Raw genomic sequence first — 22,512 nt, forward strand, 5'->3', positions numbered from 1 at the left:
GCGCGCAGCAGGTACAGTTACGGTATGCCGCTGGTGCGGGGGGGGGGGGTAAAGTAAGTCAGTGTGCCGGGTGGGTGACGGCGCCCACGCAGCCCCTGCTCCCCCAAGCAGCCCCTGCTCCCCCAAGCGGTAGCGGGGGCTGCCTTACACAAATTACGCCACTGGGCCAGCTGATCACCTCTGCGGCACCGTCGGCAGAGGTTCCCTTTCATCAGCGACCATCTCTGGTCGCTGATGAAGAGGAGACACTGAGCAATATATCTCCCCCCATGTGAACGGGGCTATAGGAATGTTAGATAAGGCAGCAATTTTAAAAAACAAAAAACAAAAGTTGTGTGAAGATTTGAGGCCTCAATCAGAATTACTGCAGATTCGTTTGCATCTCCAATATGCGTCTGAGGTTAGTTTTAGTTAAAGGGTAAGTATTAATACAGATAGAAGCATTTTAGACAGTATGTTGTCTTAACTGATTAAGAATGAATGCATTAACCTTTTAATAAAAGCCATTAAAAAAAAATCCATACATTTAGGCTAATGGAGATGGTAATCAACAGATTAAAGGATGGGGATGGTAATCAGTTGTCCCCTAAGTCACAATGCAATAATTGACCACATCACACAGAACATTTGGCATGCAGGGACAGAACATATGAGCAGTGGTGGCTCTTACTACTATGGTGGAGGCTGCCCCAAATGCCCCTCCCCCTTCTGGTCCTGACCTCCCTCCCCATTGTGGTTGCATGACTGGCACAGTAGCATGCATGCAGTTGCCCCCAGCCTCTATGGGCTACAGTTCATAGAGCCATATTCAGTCTAGGGTCTGGTACAAACACATCCTTGGTACTGTGCAGAACCCATTTTTATGGGCTGCCACCTCAACTGCCCTTAAAAAAGCATCAAAGGGAAGGAACACCTCCCAATGGGACTGCCTTGGGTGACTGGCAGGTTAGACAAGTCAGCGAATCCAGCGCAGTGGAGAGCAACACTGCAGCCCATAGGTAAAAATAAAACCCACCACTGCTATTGAGGAAGATATGTCCCCGCTACAAGAGTCTTCTTCTTAAACATCCCTAACAGCTGTTAATAACCAGGTGCATAAAATGCTATGACCTTAACTACAATAAAAAAAAAAAAAAGACACCAAGACTTCTGTTTAGCCGATTCCAATAAACTTTGTAGATAAACTTTAAATCTACAAATAAAGATATTAGAATAATGGTGGAAAAGAACACCCAAAATTCCTACCCCAATCTACATCATTTAAAGCAAACAAAATGGTATCCACTCAACCTATCTTGACTACGGAAAAGCTGACTCTACCCCCAGCTATCTCTTAGGAACAAAAACGTTCCCTTTCCTCATACAGTATACCTAGGTTATTACTGCAGCAACCATTGAATCAGCTCCATTTTGATAACCTTTAAAATATCAGGTGTTGCAAGGAAACCTGAGCCCCTGAACTTGATGTTAGAAGGTCCAAGGACAAGATTTTTAACCCCCGAGACAAACCAACCATTCTTGCCACCACTACAGAGACTGGCGGTGAGGGAGGACCTGGCAAACTGGGCTGTCAGGCTGCAATGGCATTGCTGGGACCTAGAAAGGTTGTCTTATGGGGCCTGGCTATTGCTTGTTCACTCCTGTTCCCAAATATCCTGTTATTGTCATCTGGAGGAAATTGCTCAAGAGTTCATTCTGTGTTCCTCTCATGCACAAGGGAGAACTCACACATTGAAAAAACAGACACATTACATCAGACTGTCATGCCAGGGGAAAATATAGTTTTGGGAAAATGAAGTGCTTATTGTAAAATATATATTTTATTTATGTATAAATAACAAAAAGGTATACATGGTCCTATATTTTAGTACAACTATTAAAAACAGCTCTTTCAAGTAAAATACAGATTAAATACTGGTCACAGAAGACAGCCCAGTCCATCCTTCACTGGGTGGCCCTGGTCTTTGGTTGAGTACAGTGCTGCAGAGCATTGCAGATATCCTGCCTGGTGATGGTGTTCCTGCGGCTGCAGTGTGAGAGTCGTGCAGCTTCTGCTGCTATCAGACTGAAGCCATCCTTGCTGATATTCTGTCTTGTAAGGAGATCCAGGGCCCAGAGGCTCTGGTTCTGCTGTGCCTGGGGCAGAGTTTATCAGAGAGAAAAAATACATAAGGGAATAGACATTAAAAAATGAAAAGCCAATACACCAGTTCTACTCCCCAAATAAAGACCATTAAATAACCAGCTTCTCACATGTTGGTACTGCTGTTTTATTACAGGTTTCTCCATACTGCAGTTTTGAAGAATTTGCTGAATTTTAGCAGGAGACCCACATGCAAGAAAAATCTGGTTCTACTGCAGTGGACACTAGAACGGTCCTTGTAGATCATAAATAGGACTGCCTTTTAGGACTTCAGTTGTCTATACTGCAAAACAAGTTTTTTGCAAGCCTCAGACTCCAGCATGTTGGATGAGTGAGCAGATATAGGGGGAGATTCTCTAAACTAAAAATGCGGTAAAAACCCAGTTATCGGGTTTTTACCGCATTTTGGGATGCTCTAAGCATCCCCCACTGGGTTACCGCGATGAGGGCAGCGCCAGAAAAATCTGGCGATGCCCCATAGAAGCCTATGGGCTTCTAACGCAACGCACCATACCTGGCTTAAAACTCTTCCAAGGTGCTTCTTGTAGTCCTTTTTAGGTTTCTCTATCCCCTTTTCCAGATGAAGCCAAGTCTTCTTTCCAGTTTTCGTCATCACTGCAACAGGCTTCATTATGACCTGTTAGAAGACAAATCTAGTTTACTGACCATCCAATTATGCTAGTGTGCAAGATATGAGAATAATTTTGTGGTGCTGCGCTCCGTTAATGAAAATTCTACAGTCTGTTTTAAAATGAATAAATTGTTGTTCTTTATTTGTAATTAATAGAAAATGTGTATGCGGCAATAGACCTTTTCAATACAAACACCTGACTTGAAAGACAGAAATATTGTATTCCTTCAAGGTTCTTACAATTGCTCGTGGTGAATAAATACAAGAAAAGAAAAAATTAAAAAAATCAATAAAAAAAAAATGAAAATGAAAAAAAATTCAGAAAAAATCAACACAAGTGTGTCGTCAGTTATCTGTCCAATAAATTGGACGGTGTGTACACAGTTGTCACAATATTTTGCAATAATTGCAGTAAATTCAGGGTTCCTTGGTAAGAAAAAAAGTTGTGTTTGTACTTAGTCTGTGCTTTAGAACAATGTCAAGCGGCGTCCCGCTATTTGTATTCTTCCTGTCACTGAGTTACCGGTTAATGCTGGTACCTGTAGATTGGCGTTCGTGTTCGGTCGCGGTTTTTCTCGTTTGGGAGGTGGCTTGGGATCGCAGGGTCCTGGACTTGGGTGCTGCGCTCGTCTACTACGTGGCACCGGCAGGTCCGTGCGTAACACGGCTGACCGGGCTGCAGTGAGGCAGACGCTGCTCCCTGTCTGGAGATGGAGCGGCTCACCGTTTCTGGATGGAGATCCTTCACGGTGACCGTTCGGTCTCCTTTACAAGACCCTGTATGACCTGCCTGGCTCACCCTCCTTCCGATACTCACCACTGCCGGTACACTTGGTATCCTTCAGTTTCGCTCAGGTCTCCGCTGCGTGGCGGTGTGTGCACCCACCGGCCGCTTTGACGTGGGATCCTTCCAGATGCTGCTAGCTTGGTTGCTAACAGGTATAGATGTGGTAGTAGTGTATATCCTCCAACGCGTTTCGGCTTCTGCCTTGCTCCCTAGAAGAAGCAACACCGCCACGCAGCGGAGACCTGAGCGAAACTGAAGGATACCAAGTGTACCGGCAGTGGTGAGTATCGGAAGGAGGGTGAGCCAGGCAGGTCATACAGGGTCTTGTAAAGGAGACCGAACGGTCACCGTGAAGGATCTCCATCCAGAAACGGTGAGCCGCTCCATCTCCAGACAGGGAGCAGCGTCTGCCTCACTGCAGCCCGGTCAGCCGTGTTACGCACGGACCTGCCGGTGCCACGTAGTAGACGAACGCAGCACCCAAGTCCAGGACCCTGCGATCCCAAGCCACCTCCCAAACGAGAAAAACCGCGACCGAACACGAACGCCAATCTACAGGTACCAGCATTAACCGGTAACTCAGTGACAGGAGGAATACAAATAGCGGGACACCGCTTGACATTGTTCTAAAGCACAGACTAAGTACAAACACAACTTTTTTTCTTACCAAGGAACCCTGAATTTACTGCAATTATTGCAAAATATTGTGACAACTGTGTACACACCGTCCAATTTATTGGACAGATAACTGACGACACACTTGTGTTGATTTTTTCTGATTTTTTTTTTTTTTTTTTCATTTTCATTTTTTTTTATTGATTTTTTTCATTTTTTCTTTTCTTGTATTTATTCACCACGAGCAATTGTAAGAACCTTGAAGGAATACAATATTTCTGTCTTTCAAGTCAGGCGTTTGTATTGAAAAGGTCTATTGCCGCATACACATTTTCTATTAATTACAAATAAAGAACAACAATTTATTCATTTTAAAACAGACTGTAGAATTTTCATTAACGGAGCGCAGCACCACAAAATTATTCTCATATCTTGCCCATTTCTTAAACGGGATTAGTCACCCGTTTAGGTGCAGCTGCTAGTTAAAGATTATCAAAAAGATAGATTCAGTGCGCAGGTAAAAACCCCTCGTTCTCTATATGCTAGTGTGCAACAAGTAAAGAAAATAACTTTAGTAAGCTATGAAGCAGTGCTCTATCTGTATCCACTTTCAGTACTTGAGAAGGTTATTTCACCTCTTTTCTTATCTGGGAATCTCCTTGAAGCCCGGATTTGACTCGTCAGGTAGTAAGCATACCCTCCAACATCTTAAGGGCAGAAATCTGTACACATTCGAGAAGGTGGCGTGGCCATGGATAAAGTGGGCGTGGCCACATCCCCTTTCCAAATATTAACTGAGCATTTTGGTACGCCCACCCTCCACATCTACCACACGCACAGCAAAACCACAGGCACGGCTTCCTTGGAATCCTGTGAAGTTCCTGGAGGAGAGGAGCTGCGCACTGCAGTTAATGTGTATACTCGGGAGGTAGGCCAGGTTCTTGGCACCTCTGTTAAGGTCATGGGCGGATGACACGTCGCACCTGCGACCAGACACCCCAGTCAGCGTTACAGCCACCCAGCCCCCCTGTGGTCAGGGACGGATGTGACATCACTCCCGTGACCAGCAGTAACCGGCACCCAGTCAGAGCGGGAGCAACAGTGCATGCAGTTAAAGCTCCGCTCCTCCTTTCTTTGACCCCAGGAGCCAGACATGACGACTCCATTGCCTCTGGCAGTTAAAAAACGGTACAATCAGTACATCCGTTTTTAGCCGGTACTGTACCGGCTAAATCGGTACAGTTAGAGGGTATGGCATAGCCACTCTAGCTTGCTCTTCCATTGCTATCCTGGAATGGTGTTTGCTAATGACAAAAATCTATCCTCCAACTGTCCCATTGGGTGCCAGACGGGGTCCTGACAGTTAAAACACCAACAGCGGGGTTCCCGACGGGCGTTGGTTATTCTCCCTCATGGGGGTCCACGGCCCCCACAGAGGGAGAGCAGAATAGGTGCCCACAGCACGGCGAGAGCGCAAGGGGCTTTGTTGTGCTGGCCACGCTGTCTGAGTCCGGCCAGTCAGGATCCCAATGTCGGGCTAATGACTGTTGGAATCCCGACTGTCGGAACAGCATACCACACCCGTTCCATTTTAGCTGGTACAATACCGAATTCTGCTACATCTGGGTTTGTAAAGCAGCACTGCGGGGACACGGACTCCTGCAACGCTGCTCAGCGACAGGTGTTTTTTTTCAGTCGCATTACTGAATACCACACCCCTTATACCGATTTTTACCTGGGAGCTGAAAAAACAAGGGGAGTGCTGTCGCTCTGGGGTTGGGGCAGTTTAGTGTAGGCCACAGAAATGCTGCATCTGGCGCTCGCGCCTCTACTACAGCTGCAACAGAAGTGAGAGATTAGAAGTGACAAGAGCATGTAATGAGCAGGGCCATGTATCAGGTGAGAGGGTGTGAGCCACACAGCAACCAGTCAGTTACACACAGAAGCGCCGGGAACCTCTCGTAGATCAGTCGGCTTCACAGGCGCTTCTTACTTGCGGTGCGCGGGTGAGGTCCTGACATCACCCGCGCACTGCAGCTCTGGGAACGCTGAAGCCTCCGTAATCGAACAGTAGATCGTGATAAACCTTTTTGCCTAATGGGCCCTACACACATGCCGATGTGTGTAGGGCGACCTAGCTGTGCTATGTCGGGCCGTTCTGCTCAGCACACAGAGCGGACAGCCCACACACAGAGCGAGCGGTCAGCTCTGTGTGCTAAGCGAGCAGACAGCGCCAGTGTTCTCCGGTGGGAGAACCCTGCCGATATTGATGGACACTGTTCATCAATCTCGGCCAGCGACAAAGACGCACATTGCTGTCGATATAGCACACACACCGATGTGAGGGCATTTTCTAAGCGACTTTGCCAAACTAAGCAAAATCGCTTAGAAAATGCCTTAATATCGGCATTTGTGTAGGCCGTATTAGGCATTAGTGCTTTTTAAAATGCACTCATTTACATAAATACAGGATTTATAAATGGACACCAAAGCATTTGGGTAACATGATGTCCATAAAAAAAACCAACAGCAAGGAGTCGGATAACAGATTAGAAAGTTAGTGTACATGCAGTACAATTTTGGCTTATCAAGTCCAAACCATAGAAAGTTAGACAGACAATCTCAGGTGTTTCCACTGCTTGCGATACCACTGTGAAGCTCCACAAGGTCAGGATCGCATGGATAAATACACAGTGCAGGCAAATCAATATTGGACTATGTAGCTTGTAATGTATTTGGCCATAGACCAAAATAGTCACAATCGTATGGTTCTGGGGAGTTCAAAGAAACCACAGTCAAGAATCAAACTGGTTTTGCAGTGTAAAAGGATTGCCACTTTAAAAAAAAAAAAAAAGGGAGATTTCTTACCAGATCTCACTTTCCATATCACTCATCCTAACATTTCCCCCAGTGTATACACAGCTTAATATAGATACACAGAATAGATGTAGCCAGCAGACATGACAATAGTAAACTGACCATACTGTATTACTGCTACTCATATAGACACAAATCCAGAAGCAGATAATATTGGTAGAAGACTCCACTACCCAACTACTTAACCTGATCCTTACCCAAACCAACTGCAGCACAGACCACACTCCACAATACCTAGTGGCTGCTCACTCAGGTGATTTATAAAGCCAGTGACCACTCCCTGCAGCCTTGTATCACCTGGTTCTACTATTCCCCAGCCCAGTCATTTAATTACTGCTGATGGCTCTTCTCTGTCATCTGAAAGTACTAGTTATGTGTTTAGCATTAATTTGCAAGGATAATATTGTATTTAATAAACATTATAGTAGAAGTATTAAACAAATATTACTATGTTAGAAATCATTAGTCCAATGGTTCCCAAACTTTTTAAAATCACGGCGCCCTAGAATATTAGAATTTTTTTCAAGGTTTACCTAAGCCAAAGTTTCTAATTGAGTAATTTATTAAAAAATGAATTGTGTTTAACTTTATATATCACACTTACATTCAGTTATGAGGTGAGGACTAAAATTGGCAGCCACCATCTATGATTTTGCCTATTAAATTAACCATAAATAATTTGAGTTGGTTCTGGACCAGCAATCCAAGGCACCCTTGCAATTGTCTGGAGGCACCCCAGGATGCCACAGCACACAGGGAGTTATTCTGGTTCACTCGCAAAGGCAAATTCCTTCTCAAATGGACAAAACCATGTGCACTGCAGGTGGGGCAGATGTAACTTGTGCAGAGAGAATTAGATTTGGGTGGGGTTAGTATTTTACCTGCACAGAAAAAAATAATGCTGCTTTCACACTGCAAAACCTGCTTAGACCAGGTATTTGAAATGTTTTTTTTTTTTTTTTTTAAACGGGTCAGAGCAAGTTTAACCCCTTTCTCATCGCATGTAAATACCTGGTCTAAAGCAGGTTTGAAGTGTGAGACATCCTGGAGATCCTGCCAGGCAGTGACCTCTTGAAGGGGATCAGCGCAGTTCATATTTAATGAACTGGCCGCTCATTAAATATGTGCATATGCAATGAGAGGCTAATTACATATGTGCATATGTAATGAATGTCCATCTCATTAAATATGCACTGCGCTGGGGACCAATAGTGCTCACTGCTGCCTGGGTACCGTTTCAGACCCGTTCAGACAGCAAATAAAAAGAAACGGGTCTGAAACGGGTAGGACCCTGCTTTTTTACCGTTTCCAAAAAAACGTTTTTTTTGGAAACGGTAAAATCATTCTGCACCTTTCAGACCGCACATATTACCGTTGTAAAACGGTTACAAATCTGCAAAATACAGTTTTTTTAGTGCGGTCTGAAAGGGGCATAACTCACCCAAATCTAAATCTCTCTGCACGTTACATCTGCCCCACCTGCAGTGCACATGGTTTTTGTCCATTTGAGAAGAAATTTGCCTTTGCGTGTGAACCAGAAAAATGGCCACAGTTTGGGAACAACTGCATTTGTCATTTATTTAAGGTTCTGATTTCACCCCTCCCTTGTCCAGTCAGATGTGGGGAGACAAACAACAAAAAGCAATGATGATTGGGCAGTGATTTTTTTTTTTTTGGCAACCTATTGTTCTTACTGTATGTACTACATATATCAGCAGGCCCTGTCAGCTTCTTCTTTCACTGTAATCCCATGAATGGGCTTGATACATTTCGTTTTGAGTCATAGAGTAGATCCTGCCAGGCAGTGCCCCCAGACAAATTTTGTCAGGGGGCAAGCGCTCAGTACTGACCCATTAGCAGCAGTGACGTGCGGTGAGGTCAGCCACTGGTGAGGCTATAGGTGCATACACACGCACAGATTTTCTGTCTGATCTATCTGGTGAGAACAAAAACCTGGAAATGTATGGGAGCATATGACAATCAAAAATTTCCACCCAAATGCAGGAAAACAGAAAAAAATATATGCTTTGATAGATTTGTTATATCAGAATGATTTAAACGATTTGTCTGACTGATCACTGTCTGTTTTCAAGTGTTTGGGAAAATTTTTTTGATTGTAATTTTCTCCCATACATTTCCAGGTTTTTGTTCCCACCAGATAGATCAGACAGAAAATCTGTACGTGTGTACGCACCTTATGATTGATACCAAGCACCCTGATATTGACAGAAGACTTCATAGGAGATATTTTCTCCTATAAAAAAAAAAAAATAAAAAAAAAATATATATATATATATATATATATATACTGTATATACACATATATATATATATATATATATATATATACACACACATATATATATATATATATATATATATATATATATATATATATATACATACAGTATTAGAAAGCCAGCAACATCCGATTTTTTCATGGAAAAATATCAAAAATATTTTAATGGCATATTAAAGTGCAACGTGACAGACATAGCAAAAATCAGTGCAAGGATGAGATGGAATACTTAGCAGAATTCAAGGTCAGAAATTAACCATCGCAGCATCCCTGAATGCGGTCATACCGACAGCTGTTTCGGTGTATAAGTGATGCACCTTCTTCCTGGGCTTCCGTGTGGCTCAGTGCTGCTGCTGAGACGCGGCAGAGAGCACTGTGTGGGTACGCACTCAGGAGCTGTGAATCAGCCTGTGCGGATGCTGGGGCTGCACACACACAGCGTTTCTGTCACTGTCTCCAGCCAGCAAGTCCCAGTGCCTCAGTTGCCGTTACGGTGTGGCACTGCTAGGCTGTTAGGAACCTATGCCCCCCTGGTCCCTGCTGCTGCCCAGGGGTCAGGCTACTCTAGCAGGGCCTGGACAGGCTCCAGTCCTGTGTTTTTGGCTCCACCCTCTTGCGGCCTGTGGCTGCCACTGGGTGGCTGTCCCTGATGAGCCCTACAGTGGCAAACGCAGGATTTTCAGAAGGGGGTTTCCAGAGGGGCGGAGCAAAGCACAGAGATGGACACTTAGATGACCCAGTCAGTTAAAGTATTATAGATAGACCAAATATATATAAATAATAATAAAATATATATACATATATACATACAGGGGCATAAACAGCAGTGTAGACCCCTGGGCATAGCAATGTATTGGGGCCCCTACCGATCCTCCAGCGGTAGGGGTGGGGGAAGTTTTGATGTCCCGCGGGTGGTAGGGGGTATTATATCAACCGCTCAGCATGTAGGGCCTGGATCAGTAATTTCCACTAATTACCCCTTTACTCCACAGATGGTGGGAGATGGGGTGGGAGAAGAGGGCACTGGGCTGAATGAAGGGGCCCTGATACATAACTTCCAGGGTGGTAGAGGATGTTTAATACGCAGAGGAGGGGTTTATAGTGGAGTGGGCTTATTATTCATAATTTTCTGGTGGGTGGACAGCTTGCTTGACTGCAAATTATAAAACTAGATAATCCCACCTACCAAATGGTACTTGGGACTAGGGGATCCGAGTTCAGGAGGCAGAGCAATCTGCCAACGAGAATATAAAACTACATACCAGGTGTGTGGAGCTGGAGCAGTAACCAGCTGCTGGAAGGCTGATATCTCCGGTTCTGGGAACAGTAGAGAAAAGCTACTAGTGTCCATCAAAGGGGGAGAGTCCCAGCTTTTGGAATATACCCTCAGAAAAACTGTATGTCAGACAGAACCTGAAATATCTGACTGGGAAAAGCAATTAACAGGCTTGGATGGGGACCACTGCTTTGAAGTCAGATATCTCTGGTTCCCAAGGGCCGATTTTTTAAATTCTTGTACCTATGGAAAGAGGGGACCCTCAGCTTTCAGACTACTGGCCCTACGTTGCCCCACTGGCCCTTGCTGCCTGGCCCTAGCAGGGCCCTCCTACTCTGCCAGTCAGAGCATGAAACCCCTGGCATCGAGCAAGAAGCCCATAGCAACGAGCATGTAGGTAAGTGGCACTTATGTGGCATAATATGTAATAGGCAGTACGGTGTGTGCTATTATATATAATGGGAAGTACAGTGTGTGGCACAATGTGTAATGGGTATTACAGTGTTTGGCAGAGATTGTAATGGGCATTACGGTGGGCTGCATAATGTGGTTTTGTGCTTGCAGTGTGTCGCATAATGTAAGGGTATTCCGATGTGTCACATAATGTGTAAGGGGCATTACGATGTGTCGCATAATGTGTATGGGGCCTTGCGGTGTGTCACATAATGTGTATGGGGCCTTGCAGTGTGCCACATATTGTGTTAGGGTATTACGGTGTGTCACATAATGTGTAAGGGGCCTTGTTGTTTGTCGCACATTGTGTAATGGGAATTGCCAGGGGGGGGGGGGGGGGGGGCATTACAAATTTTGCTATGAGGCCCACAAAGTTCTAGTTACGCCTCTGCAGCCAAAGGTACTTGTTTAATTCTCAATCTATATTTTGATATCCTCTGTTAGTAGAGCATATTTATTAAGCATCAATAGGTGCATTGTCTTCTGTTAGTAGCATCACTTGTTTTACCATAAAAGAATCATAAGAGTTAGTGGAAAAATTGATCACAAACCACATTTTTATATACACACACACACACACACACTCGTGCCTTTAAGAGAGGAGGAGGCCCGTTCTGATTCTCCTCTGTTTGGGACCCCTCCTCTCTCTTGACCGTTGCTGCTGCACCACACTAGTGTACAGTGTAATAGAGTTCCAAGCACTAGAGGGCTCAGACTCCACTGTGCATGCACAGAACTTTGAAAAAAATGGCGCCACAACCATTTTTCTGGCGATTACTGCAGTGTTGCTGCATTCATCCGGGGACTCCGGAGGGGTAAGTATTAAAAAATAGGTGCAGTGTGCATGTGAGAGATAGGGGGAAGAGGGCAGGATTATATGAAGTAGAAGGCCAGTAGAAGTCCGTACGGGTACCTGTGGAAAGAAATTATACTTACCATGACCTCTGGTAGATCTCATCTGCTTCGTTTCATAAAGCATCCACGGCAGGTAAAAAAACAAACCGACATCCGTAATCAGCGAATCGGGACAAGCACAGAATGTTTTGTTTACATTCCTAGCTCATCCCCCAAGCTGCAGGATTGGCCTGCACTCCGCCAATCAGAAACTGAGTTTCTTGAAACGGCAGCCCAATCCCGCAGTTCAGGGGAGGTTCTGAGAATGTAAACAGCACATTCCCGGCTAGTCCCGGTCCGCTGGTTATGTGTTTCCTTGGTTTGTTATTTTACCTGCCGTGGATGCTACATGAAACAAAGTGGACGGGCTCTTCACTGGAGGCCTCGGTAAGTATAATTTCCTTCCACAGGTACCGTAAGGACTTCTACTGGGGCCAGGCCATCATTGGACACAATAGGTGTGTATAGTGTGTGACTGATTGTAGTATGTAATAAACTTTTACTTTCCTATGTGTCTGTGTATTATTTAACTATTTGTTATTTTCAAGAACTACAAGTACCAGCTGGCCCATTAATGCCCCACTTGCTGGGACTAGTTCTCCAAGTCCCTGCATGCAGTTCAGGCTTGCTGGGACTTGTAGTTCCACAACCTACCATAAAAGTTTATGTTCTAATTTTAGACAAACTACATCAGCCCCGGCTGGGGTAATTCTGGAGGGAGGACCCCTTCATTGGGAGGGTCCCCACTCCCCCAGGGTCCCAGCCTGAGGCTGAACAGTCAGGGGGTTAGTGCTTTGGTTGGGGGAACTAGTATAGTTCCCCCGACTGCAGGCTTGCTGGGACTTGTAGTTCCACAACATACCAAAATAGTTTTCCCTCTAATTTCACACTTAAATCAGCCCGGTGCCCAGCGCCCTGGGGCACCGGGGATAGCCCTGGACTTCAGCACATGCTGGGGTAATTCTGGAGGGGGGACCCACTCCCCCAAGGTCTCAGCCAGTTCTGATTTTGTGCAAAAAGTTCTCAGAACTTTTTGTAGTAGCTCTGAGCCCGCTGCCACGCCGCTCCCGCGTAATTTGCATATTAACACCATGACGCCACAGCGTCATGACATCATGATGCATTCATTCCTGAGCCCGCTGCCTCCTGGCAGTCAGTCATTATGTGCCACCCTCTGCCATTGACTCCAGAGTACTACACCTGCCGCCATAGCCTCCACATGCCGGCAACGCTGAAGAAATTTAAAACTCCCTGCGGTGACCTCAGTCCTAATATCGGACCTGCATACACATGTGCAGCCACCCTTCGGCTAGCACCCTGTGGCCGACAGTATCCATCTACCACGCCCGGTAATTAGCCACTCGCAACAGGAGGCGGAGATACTCACTGCCTGACAGCAATGGCAACCTACATATGCGCGCTTTGTCCCGACACGTGGAGGCTATTCCTCTTGCAGCGCATGGTGCAGATGACTTGCATCTGCCCGACACGCCACTGAGCATGGAGGACTGGCTTGCCGTGCACCAGTCGGTCCACATGTGAGCATTTTATAATGGTAGAGATACCGTCCACACCTTATATCATCTAGTAGGTAAGCCATTTAAAATCCTCCAATGGGGCCACCCTTCAACCAGAGACAAAAGGGGATCCCTGGACGGACAGAGGATTCTCCAATTTTGGGGTTCAGGTAATTTTGCACCCAGCAGTAATAAATGCCATGGTCCATAATAATGTGTAATGGGCATAAGTATTGTGTCATAGTCTGTAATGGGTATCACGGTGTGTGCCATACTGTGTAATGAGAATTCCGGTGTGTGTCATAATATGTAATGGACAATACAGTGTGTGGCAATGTGTAATGGTCATAACGGTGTGTTTCATAATGTGTAATGTGCATAATGGTGTTGGGCATAAACCGGTGCTGGCTCTCAAAATACAGGGGACCCTACTCATTTTGACCCCCAACCCCCCCTTATTTTGGGAACGAGGACCGGCCCTTGAGACTCCCTTAACGTCTAGAGCGTGCTTGCTCCCTCTCGCATCATTAAGCTATTGTGGGCCAAACATATATTTTCCTTTGATTCTCTGGGCAGTATTCAATGACCATAATCGCGATGTACAGCGAATCCTCTGGCCAGGCAGCATCCACCCAGGCAGCACAAGCTGACCCCCCGGGAGAGCTAGCAGGGGACCTGGTAGAAGCCGCTATCACTGCTCCCGATCGTGCATATGTAATGATCAGGAGCAGTGAATATATGAATATGTAATGAGTGGCTCTTGGCCCCCTGCTGGCTGTTATGTGTAAAAAAATATATTTTTTTCAAATTAAATATATATTCATGTGCTGTAAGCACATGAATAGCATGGCCCTTCGCAGAATAAAATTCCTGTTTTGTTTTTTTTAAAGTTCACATTCCCCTTCACCATGAAAAGATGGCGATTGCTACACTGTGACACATGGCGAAAATCACTTAGAAAGCAATTCGCCATCTTCTCATTGAATACACTCACGGCGAATCACATTGAAAAACATATTGAACCACAGCGAATTGCGGAGAGTATCAGACGGCGAATTGTCCGTCATTCACTGTTCGCAGTCAGCGAAAAGTGCACGTTGAATAGGGTGATTCACTTTCTGACACAAAAAATCACCTTCCAAAGTGAAAATTGCACAATTTCGCTATGAAACATGGCGAATTGGCCTCATTGAATATTGCCCTCTGTCTTCATTTACCTGTGCACTGGTCCCCCTTCCCCTGAACATTAATTTTGTTCACACCAGTCAGATAAATCTTAAGGTGTGTATCCAGCTTTGGTTTGTTATCAAACCACCAATTTGCCTGAATGACTTATCTGCATTTAGGAGCAGATTTTTGTTCCTGCCAGAAAGACAAATCTGTAGGTTTGTACCCAGCTTTATGTGTAGGTTTGTACACATCTAAGATCACCGTTGTAGGTGCATATTGGTACATGTAGTCTCTAGGTGACTCACTTTCGGTCATGAGGCCGGACAGTCTGTCAGTGTTAGCCGGAGCAGAATAAAGACACACCTGATTCAAGCTGCACAGGTGTCCATGAGTTGATTGACACACACACACACATCTACAACCATAGTTGCCAATATCGGTGGCTGAAGGTACCGGCAAGTACACACACCAGCGGGCAGTGGGGCCCATGTTGTGTTTTACACCACATTGTTTCATAAGGGGTGAGGTGTTTTGTTTTTCAAACTAGATTTTTTTTTTCTGGTTATATATGCTGAAAAAAAAAAAACCGAGTAAACACTCAATTGAAGGGTCATGGATACAACATATTGGAATTTACATTACATCATACACATCCCTCAATAGTAAATTCCTTTCCATCCTTTTGCATTTCTCATACCCACCCAATACACAGTCACTACCAAATGAACCCCTTTCCAGTTAACTGGATCCTCTATTGAAAGGATGGGAGAAATATTTCTCATTCCAGAGATACAGTCGGGCAAAGCTGGAACGTTTTTCCCCATAGGATAACGCAGGACCTGCTAATTCCGACAGCCCCCCCCCCCCCCTGCGACCATAATATTCCCAGGTAAATCCCTGCATTTTCTGGTGTGAAAGTGGTATTATATCAAATAGCCTGGACCTGCAGTGCTCTGAATACAGCCAGGCAGTTGCTGCGAGCATGTATTCCCCCTTGGCAAGGTGCATGTAATCCCACATGGCAACAAGCATGGAACCCCTAGCAATGAGCATGTAAGTGAGCAGCACTTACACCTAAACCCCTGTAATCAGATTGTGCAGGTAGATTTTTAACCCCTCAGACAAACCAACTATTCTTCCCAGCATTACAGAGACTGGTGGTGAGCAGGACCTGGCAAACTGGGCTGTGAGGCTGCATTGGCATTGCTGGGACCTAGCAATGTTGTCTTATGGGGCCTGGCTTTTCTGTGTGCCACTCCTGTTCCCACATATCCTGTTTTATCTTCATCAGAAGGAAATTGCTCAAAAGCAGTTAATTCTGCGTTTCTCATGCTCAAGGGAGAATGCCTGAAAAACAGACATGTTACACAGTTGACGTCAGTCTGCCATAACAGTGCAAAAATAGTTTCTGGAACATTAAGGGCATATTGTAAAAATATATTTTATTTATGTACAAATAACAGAAGCTATACATTAACTTATTCATTTCAGTACCACCATTAAAACAGCTCTAGCAAGCAAGATACAGATTATTAGATACAGAAGACAGCCCAGACCATCCCTCACTGGGTGTCCCTGGTCTTTGGTTGAGTACAGTACTGCAGAGCATTGCAGATCTCCTGTCTGGTTATGGTGTTCCTGCGGCTGCAGTGGGAGAGTCGCGCAGCTTCTGTCGCTATCAGCCTGAAGCCATCCTTGCTGATATTCTGTCTTGTAAGGAGGAGATCCAGGGCCCAGAGGCTCTGGTTCTGCGGTGCCTGGGGCAGAAAGAACAAAAAAAAAAAAAAAAAAAAAAAAAAAAAAATTGAGAATATACATTGTATGAAAGACACCTCAGTTCTAGGGCCAGATGCACTAAGCTTCAAAAGTGATAAAATGGAGAATGATAAGCAGCCAGCCAATCAGCTCCTGCCTGACATTTTTCCAAACACAGCCTGTAACATAACAGGTAGGAGCTGATTTGCTGGCTGTTAATCACTCTCCATTTTAGCACTTGAAGCTTAGTACATCTGGCCCTTATTCCCTAAATGAACAACATTAAATAAAATCGTTCTCACATTCTTAAGGTGCATATACACTGTACAATTTTTTTGACCAATTTGGTTGAAAGACCTTTCCATTGAACCCAGTGTCCTGGACGAAAGATGTTGACAAAAGATATTGTCAACAAACAAACGATGAATGATGATGCGCATACCGCCAGTTATTCATCAAGATTGTTCATCAACTGTGCATGCAGCTCAATTTGAATATCTTTCAAAAAGAGCCTATAAACTGTAGCTAGATCTTTCTTCTTTCGTCTGTCGTCAATATTTTTCGTCAACATTTTTAGTCCAGGACACTGGGTTCAATGGAAATGTCTTTCAACCAAATTGGTCAAAAAATTGTACAGTGTGTATGCACCCTTAGAGTACCATTACAGGTCTCTCTGTGCTGTAGCTCTGAATGATTTGCTAATGTATTATACCATGCAACTCACATGCAAGAAAATTTGGTCGACTGTCCTTGTGGACACTAGAAATGTCTTTGTAGATCAGAAATAGGCAGTGTCATCGCAGGTGGGGCTGCAGTTAAAAAAAAAAAAAAAGAAAAGAAAGGGGAGCCACACCAACTGCCAGCAAGTCAGTTTGGAATGGCAGTTCAATATTCGGTACTTGTGGATTATCACGGCTCCCATGATAGCCATTGCACATGGGGAAAAAAAAATAAAAAATCGCATGCGATTTTTTTTAACAGAAAAGCATCCAAATGCATTGAAATTGGTATGAAACATGTTCAATGGCCCCCAAATGGCATTTTTGAGGCTGTACCACCTCATCGCGAACCCGAAGCATGGCGAGCCCGCGAGGGGCGGCGGTACGCGTACTACGACCTTTTCATACCCCCACTATCCACGTCGGCGTGGAGTTGAGAAAATAAAGTGTGGCGAGCGCAGCGAGCCCCGTGGATACCTTCATAGGTATCCACGTCCCCTCGCGGGCTTCACAGATATCCGCGTCGCCACGCTTCGGGTTCGTGTTGATAGTGGTGGTGGTACAGCCTCAAAAATGCCATTTGGGGGCCATTGAACATGTTTCATACCAATTTCAATGCATTTGGATGCTTTTCTGTTAAAAAATCGCATGCGATACCATGCGATTTCGTCAAAAACCGGCAAAAATCGCATGCCACTATAGATGGCATGCGATGGGAGCTGTGATAATCCACAAGTACCCAATATTCAAATAGGGGAGCCACACCAACTGTGCTGCAGCCAGCGCAGTCTTTCCCATTGGGCTTAATGGGCAGTTGCCCAGGGGCCCACCACAACGGGGAAGACGGCACTGTCCTAGGGAAAGGCGGCGTGTGGAGGGGACCCGGGCAGCGGCTTGTGGCGGGATCCGCCCGGGAAGCGGAGACCTTGATGTACTGCTGTCTGCCGCTGGGCGGGAAGTGCTGCAGTGCTGATTTTGAAAAGACTGGCCAGAAGCTCAGCCAATCAGCGCCCAGCCAGTCTTTCCAAAATCTGCAGCGCTTTCTGCCCAGCGGCAAACAGCACTACATGAAGGTCCGAGTAGCTGCTTCCTGGATGGACCCCTCCATCCGCCGCTGCACAGAGGGGAGGGGGGTCGGTCCTCAGATTATTTTGCCATTGGGGCCCATTATATTCTCAAGACGGCCCTGGCTGCAGCCCTAACTCTGAAGATAGGCCATGACCACCGACTTCTTGGTACTGCAGTTGTATATTACTGCAAAGATATGCAAGTTTTGCAAACATCAAACTCCAGCACCCCCAGAATGCTGGAGGAGTTAGCAGACATAGGGCCAGAAGTATCAAGCTTCAAAAACTGACAAGGTAGAGAGTGCTAAACAGCCAGCCAATCAGCTCCTACCTGTCATGCTACATGCTGGGTTTGAAAATTGACAGGTAGGAGCTGATTGGCTGGCTGGTTGTTTATCACTCTCCACTTTATCACTTTTTGAAGCTCGATATGTGGCCCATAGGCTTACCGCAAAGCATGCAAGTTCTGATTTATCACTGCAGTAGTCCATTTCCCATGTACCAATAAAGAAGTCAACTGATTAAGTCTATTGCACCATAGGATGACAATACCTGGCTTAAGACTCTACCAAGGTATTTCTTGTAGTTCTTTTTAGGCTTCTCTATCCCCTTTTCCAGATGAATCCAGGTTTTCTGTCCACTTCTCTTCAACAACGCAACAGGCTTCATTATCTTCAATAAGATTAGAAACATAAATACAGTATACACTGAGTAGACGGGATACGGTCGTATTGTCAACCACACTAAGGTCGACCGGTATCTAGGTCAACATGGAGTTCTTTGGGTTACTTTCAAATATGTGACCATGGTTACAGTGGCGTAGCTACGTTTTGCCCCCCCCCCCCCCCCCCCGTCACCCATGCAAACCCCCCCTCAATCCCCCACAGCCTTACCTATCGCGCTGGTCCCGGCGGCTCCGTTCTTCTGCTGAGGACCACCAGAAAATGGCCGCCCCCATACAGCAGACAGTTTCAGAGAACTGTGTGCTATATGGGGGGCAGCCATTTTCTGGTGGTCCTCAGCAGAAGACCGGAGCCACCGGGACCAGCGTGATAGGTAAGTCTGCGGGGGATTGAGGGTGCGGTTTAACTATAGCAACGCAACCCCGGGCGCCCCCACATACACAGCGCCCCCCCCCCCCCCCCCCGGTGGCGGGGGCTGCGGTGCTATAGTTACGCCGCTGCATGGTTGCACTGGCCTATATCAATACAAGGGAAGCCTTCCCAGTGGGCCCATCTCTTCTAGAGAAGCAGTTTAACACTTACAGTATACTATACTATACATGTGTTACATTGTAATGCACAGGACTATGGGGTATTTTCTACAGTAAATTGCTGTTATTAGTGTTACATCATGCATGTACTAACAGTATTTAATAGATATATCTCCAAAGGGGCCCAGTGTATGCACTTTCATGACTAGGTAAATCAGTGTGGTAGCACAACCCTAAACATGGGCTCCTACGAAGTCCATCTGACACTAAACATGACCCAGAAACTTGCCACATCTAACAGCCAGCAAATTCTCAGCTCTCCGTTCCCAGACACTTGTCAGTCGCAGGTTTAGGTACCCAGGATTTAGTCCCAGGTGGTTTGCTTTCATACAAAGCAAAGTAACATGTTGCTGCAATAACCCAGAATTTTGCTGCTTGTATGAAATGTCTAGAATTTGTAAGACTCCCCTAACCAACTCCTTACCTGATCCTTACACAAGCACAAACCTCACCCACAGTACCTAATGGATGCTCACTCAGGTGATTTATAAAGCCAGTGACCACTCCCTGCAGCCTTGTATCACTTGGTTTCACCTGGTTCTATTATTCCCCAGCCCATTTGTTTAATTACTGCTGATGGCTCTATTCTAAACATCCTAGCATCTGATGTGTGTGACCTCTAGCATGTGTATACATCACATTTCAAAACTTACAAACTAAACCTGAAATAAAGACTCGGAGACTTAGGTTTGGCAGAAATTGTTAGCTGATTTATTTTAGCACTTTTAAGCTAGATTAATTTATTAATAATTAATTAATTAATGGTGGCCCAGAAAGAACGGCTAATTAACTAAGCTCCACCCACACAATCTGCATACGTAATCAAGCCTACCCTAACAAGCGGTATCCGCTCAACCTACTGCATTGACTACCCACCCATCTGATGGGTTCGCTGGCCCCCGAGCGGGACATCGAGCGAAGGCCTAAGCCAATGAGAGGCGAGCGCACCGAAAAGCAAACATATATGTAGCATCATCATTTGAATAAGAACTAATTCTATTCACCTGCCGTTCTTTCCCGCCTATCAGCCAACGCGATTAACACCCACCCAACCATAATAACACAAGGGAGGGAGGGCGGGAAAACTTTCAGGAAAGAGAGAAATACTCCTCCCTTTCCTGCCCTGATATCCCAGCTAACACTACCCTTCCCTAAGTCCTTATTGGACCACCGAGTCACATGCTTCCCTAGGTCACACAACAGTCTTGGATGTTTAACCCACTCCATGCCTATTGCAGACATTACGTTATTCTTTCTTCTTACTAGTTATGCTAAAGCCGTGTACACATGGCAGCGATAGGGGCTGATATCGCTGGGAATATGGTCGCTGGCGACCATATTGCCAGTGATGGAAGTGTGCCCCGGCGATAAATCGCCGGGTGCGCGCTCCCGTTTTCAGCCCGTTGTAATCGCTGGTCGCAGGAGCTTGCTCCTGTGACCAGCTGATTACCTCTGCTGCACTTTATTGCTGAGCAATATATCTCCCCCGTCTGTACGCACCTTTAGAATTAATTTGCTGGGATAAAATTGAAAAGATGAATTTAATATACATTATAGTCATACTTGCCTACATGACCTTCTCCATGAGGGAGAAAATGCTCTGTTCCTGGACTTCTCTGGTAATGAATGATTGACTGTGGTAACCCTAGATTGCTGCTTGGCCTTTTGGCTAAGATCAAGTGTAGTATTTGTTGTTATGGCTGGGGTCTCTTTATTTATTTATTTTCCCTCTCACGTTTGTCTAGGGATGGCCATCGTTGCCATTGATGGTTGACATCGATGGCAATTCTGCAACTGGCCATCGATAATGCTTAACTATGCAATCGATTACCATCAATATTTTTACATATCGATGGTCATCCATTGTGTTTGATTGATTGGCCTGGGGCCAATCAAAACACGGGGATGGGGCTTCGCGGGTGTTGGGGCTTTGAAAAAAAACATCATTTTGCTATTCCATCGATGGAGGGAAACCATCTGGTTCTCCCCCATCGATGGCAAACATTTTTGACATCGGCCATGAACCATCGATGATTTCGAATCATAGATGGTCGATGGCCATCCCTACATTTTTCACTTTTCATGTTCTTTGTTTTTTTTGTAGTTTTGTCAAGTTTTTTGGGGTTGTGTGGTTGACCCTTATGGGCCATCCGATCCCTAATGTACCGAACCTCTCATGCTTTTGGGGAGAGCTTCGGTCCCTCGAGGGCGACCCCGAGCCGCAAGGTGAAGGGAAACCTTCAGGTGCGGAGGACCCACTGTCCTAACCCTTTTGAGAAAAGCGGGTCTCTCTAAGCTTCGGCGAAGAGGACCCACCTTGCGTTACGAGCTGCCTTTTGCGATGCAGCCGGCAATGTGGTAGCTTGTCCCAGGGGCTCCCTCCTCCTCCTGGGCCCTGTTTTGCCAGCTCCTCCTCCTCCCTGCACGCTAAAGGGGAAGTACGGTGTTAGAGAGGAGGATGTCACTGGTTCGGCCAGCACAGCAGGAGGCTGCTCAGACACAGGTGAGGGGGGAGAGGGGCAGCGTGCATCGGTGTGGGGCGGGGGGGGGGGTGGGGTCAGTGCGGTATGGCAGGGCTCGTGATAAAAAAGTCCATAGGCTTCTATGGGGTATCGCCAGGTTTTGCTGGTGATACCCCTTGTCGCAGTAACCTGATGGGTTTTAGTTAATACCAAATGCAGTAAAAACCCAGACAATGGGGTTTTTACTGCATTTTTGCTTTAGTGCATCCTGCCCCCAGAGAGTAGATTGCTCTTGATGGAGAGTCAGCAAAAGGACCAGTTTAGGCCCAGTTTAGTATCCCTTCCTATTTTGGGGGCTGGAAAGAACCCTAAATGTTGAACAGAGAACCATTTGGTCTGATGCTGGAGGGCTGGAAGTCTCAAAGGTGTTATGTGCACTCTGAGCCAGGGGTGCCTGAACATGCCCTGTTGCTAGTTACTCACCATTTCACTGGTATGGCACTTGCACTGTGCACATCACATTTTCATGTCTCTTGCCCCGAGTAGGACAGGGACAATTTTTTACACCCCCCGG

The 22,512-nt window shown here is 45.7% G+C and overlaps 2 long non-coding RNA genes and 1 pseudogene across 4 annotated transcripts; 1 reads left to right on the forward strand and 2 right to left on the reverse strand.

The window, feature by feature from the left end:
* Positions 1–1,803: 1,803 nt before the first annotated feature.
* LOC146019540 (uncharacterized) lies at positions 1,804–7,333 on the reverse strand. 3 transcript variants are annotated; one of them, XR_014450592.1, is made up of 3 exons: positions 7,251–7,333; positions 2,658–2,780; positions 1,804–2,136 (listed from the first exon to the last, which is right to left on the reverse strand). It is a non-coding gene; the product is annotated as an uncharacterized LOC146019540 (long non-coding RNA). The 3 variants fall into 3 exon arrangements; XR_014450593.1 differs by lacking the exon at positions 7,251–7,333 and adding an exon at positions 7,045–7,064; XR_014450594.1 differs by lacking the exon at positions 7,251–7,333 and adding an exon at positions 5,912–5,930.
* Positions 7,334–16,087: 8,754 nt separating this feature from the next.
* On the reverse strand, positions 16,088–18,877 carry LOC146019541 (uncharacterized). Its single transcript, XR_014450595.1, has 2 exons — positions 18,756–18,877; positions 16,088–16,419 (listed from the first exon to the last, which is right to left on the reverse strand). It is a non-coding gene; the product is annotated as an uncharacterized LOC146019541 (long non-coding RNA).
* Positions 18,878–21,125: 2,248 nt separating this feature from the next.
* On the forward strand, positions 21,126–21,287 carry LOC146025477 (U2 spliceosomal RNA; annotated as a pseudogene).
* The last annotated feature ends 1,225 nt before the right edge of the window (positions 21,288–22,512 follow it).

This window comes from Crinia signifera, chromosome 7 (genome assembly GCF_055691185.1).
Source record: "Crinia signifera chromosome 7, ASM5569118v1, whole genome shotgun sequence".
In the NCBI taxonomy this organism is placed as follows: Eukaryota; Metazoa; Chordata; class Amphibia; order Anura; family Myobatrachidae; genus Crinia; species Crinia signifera.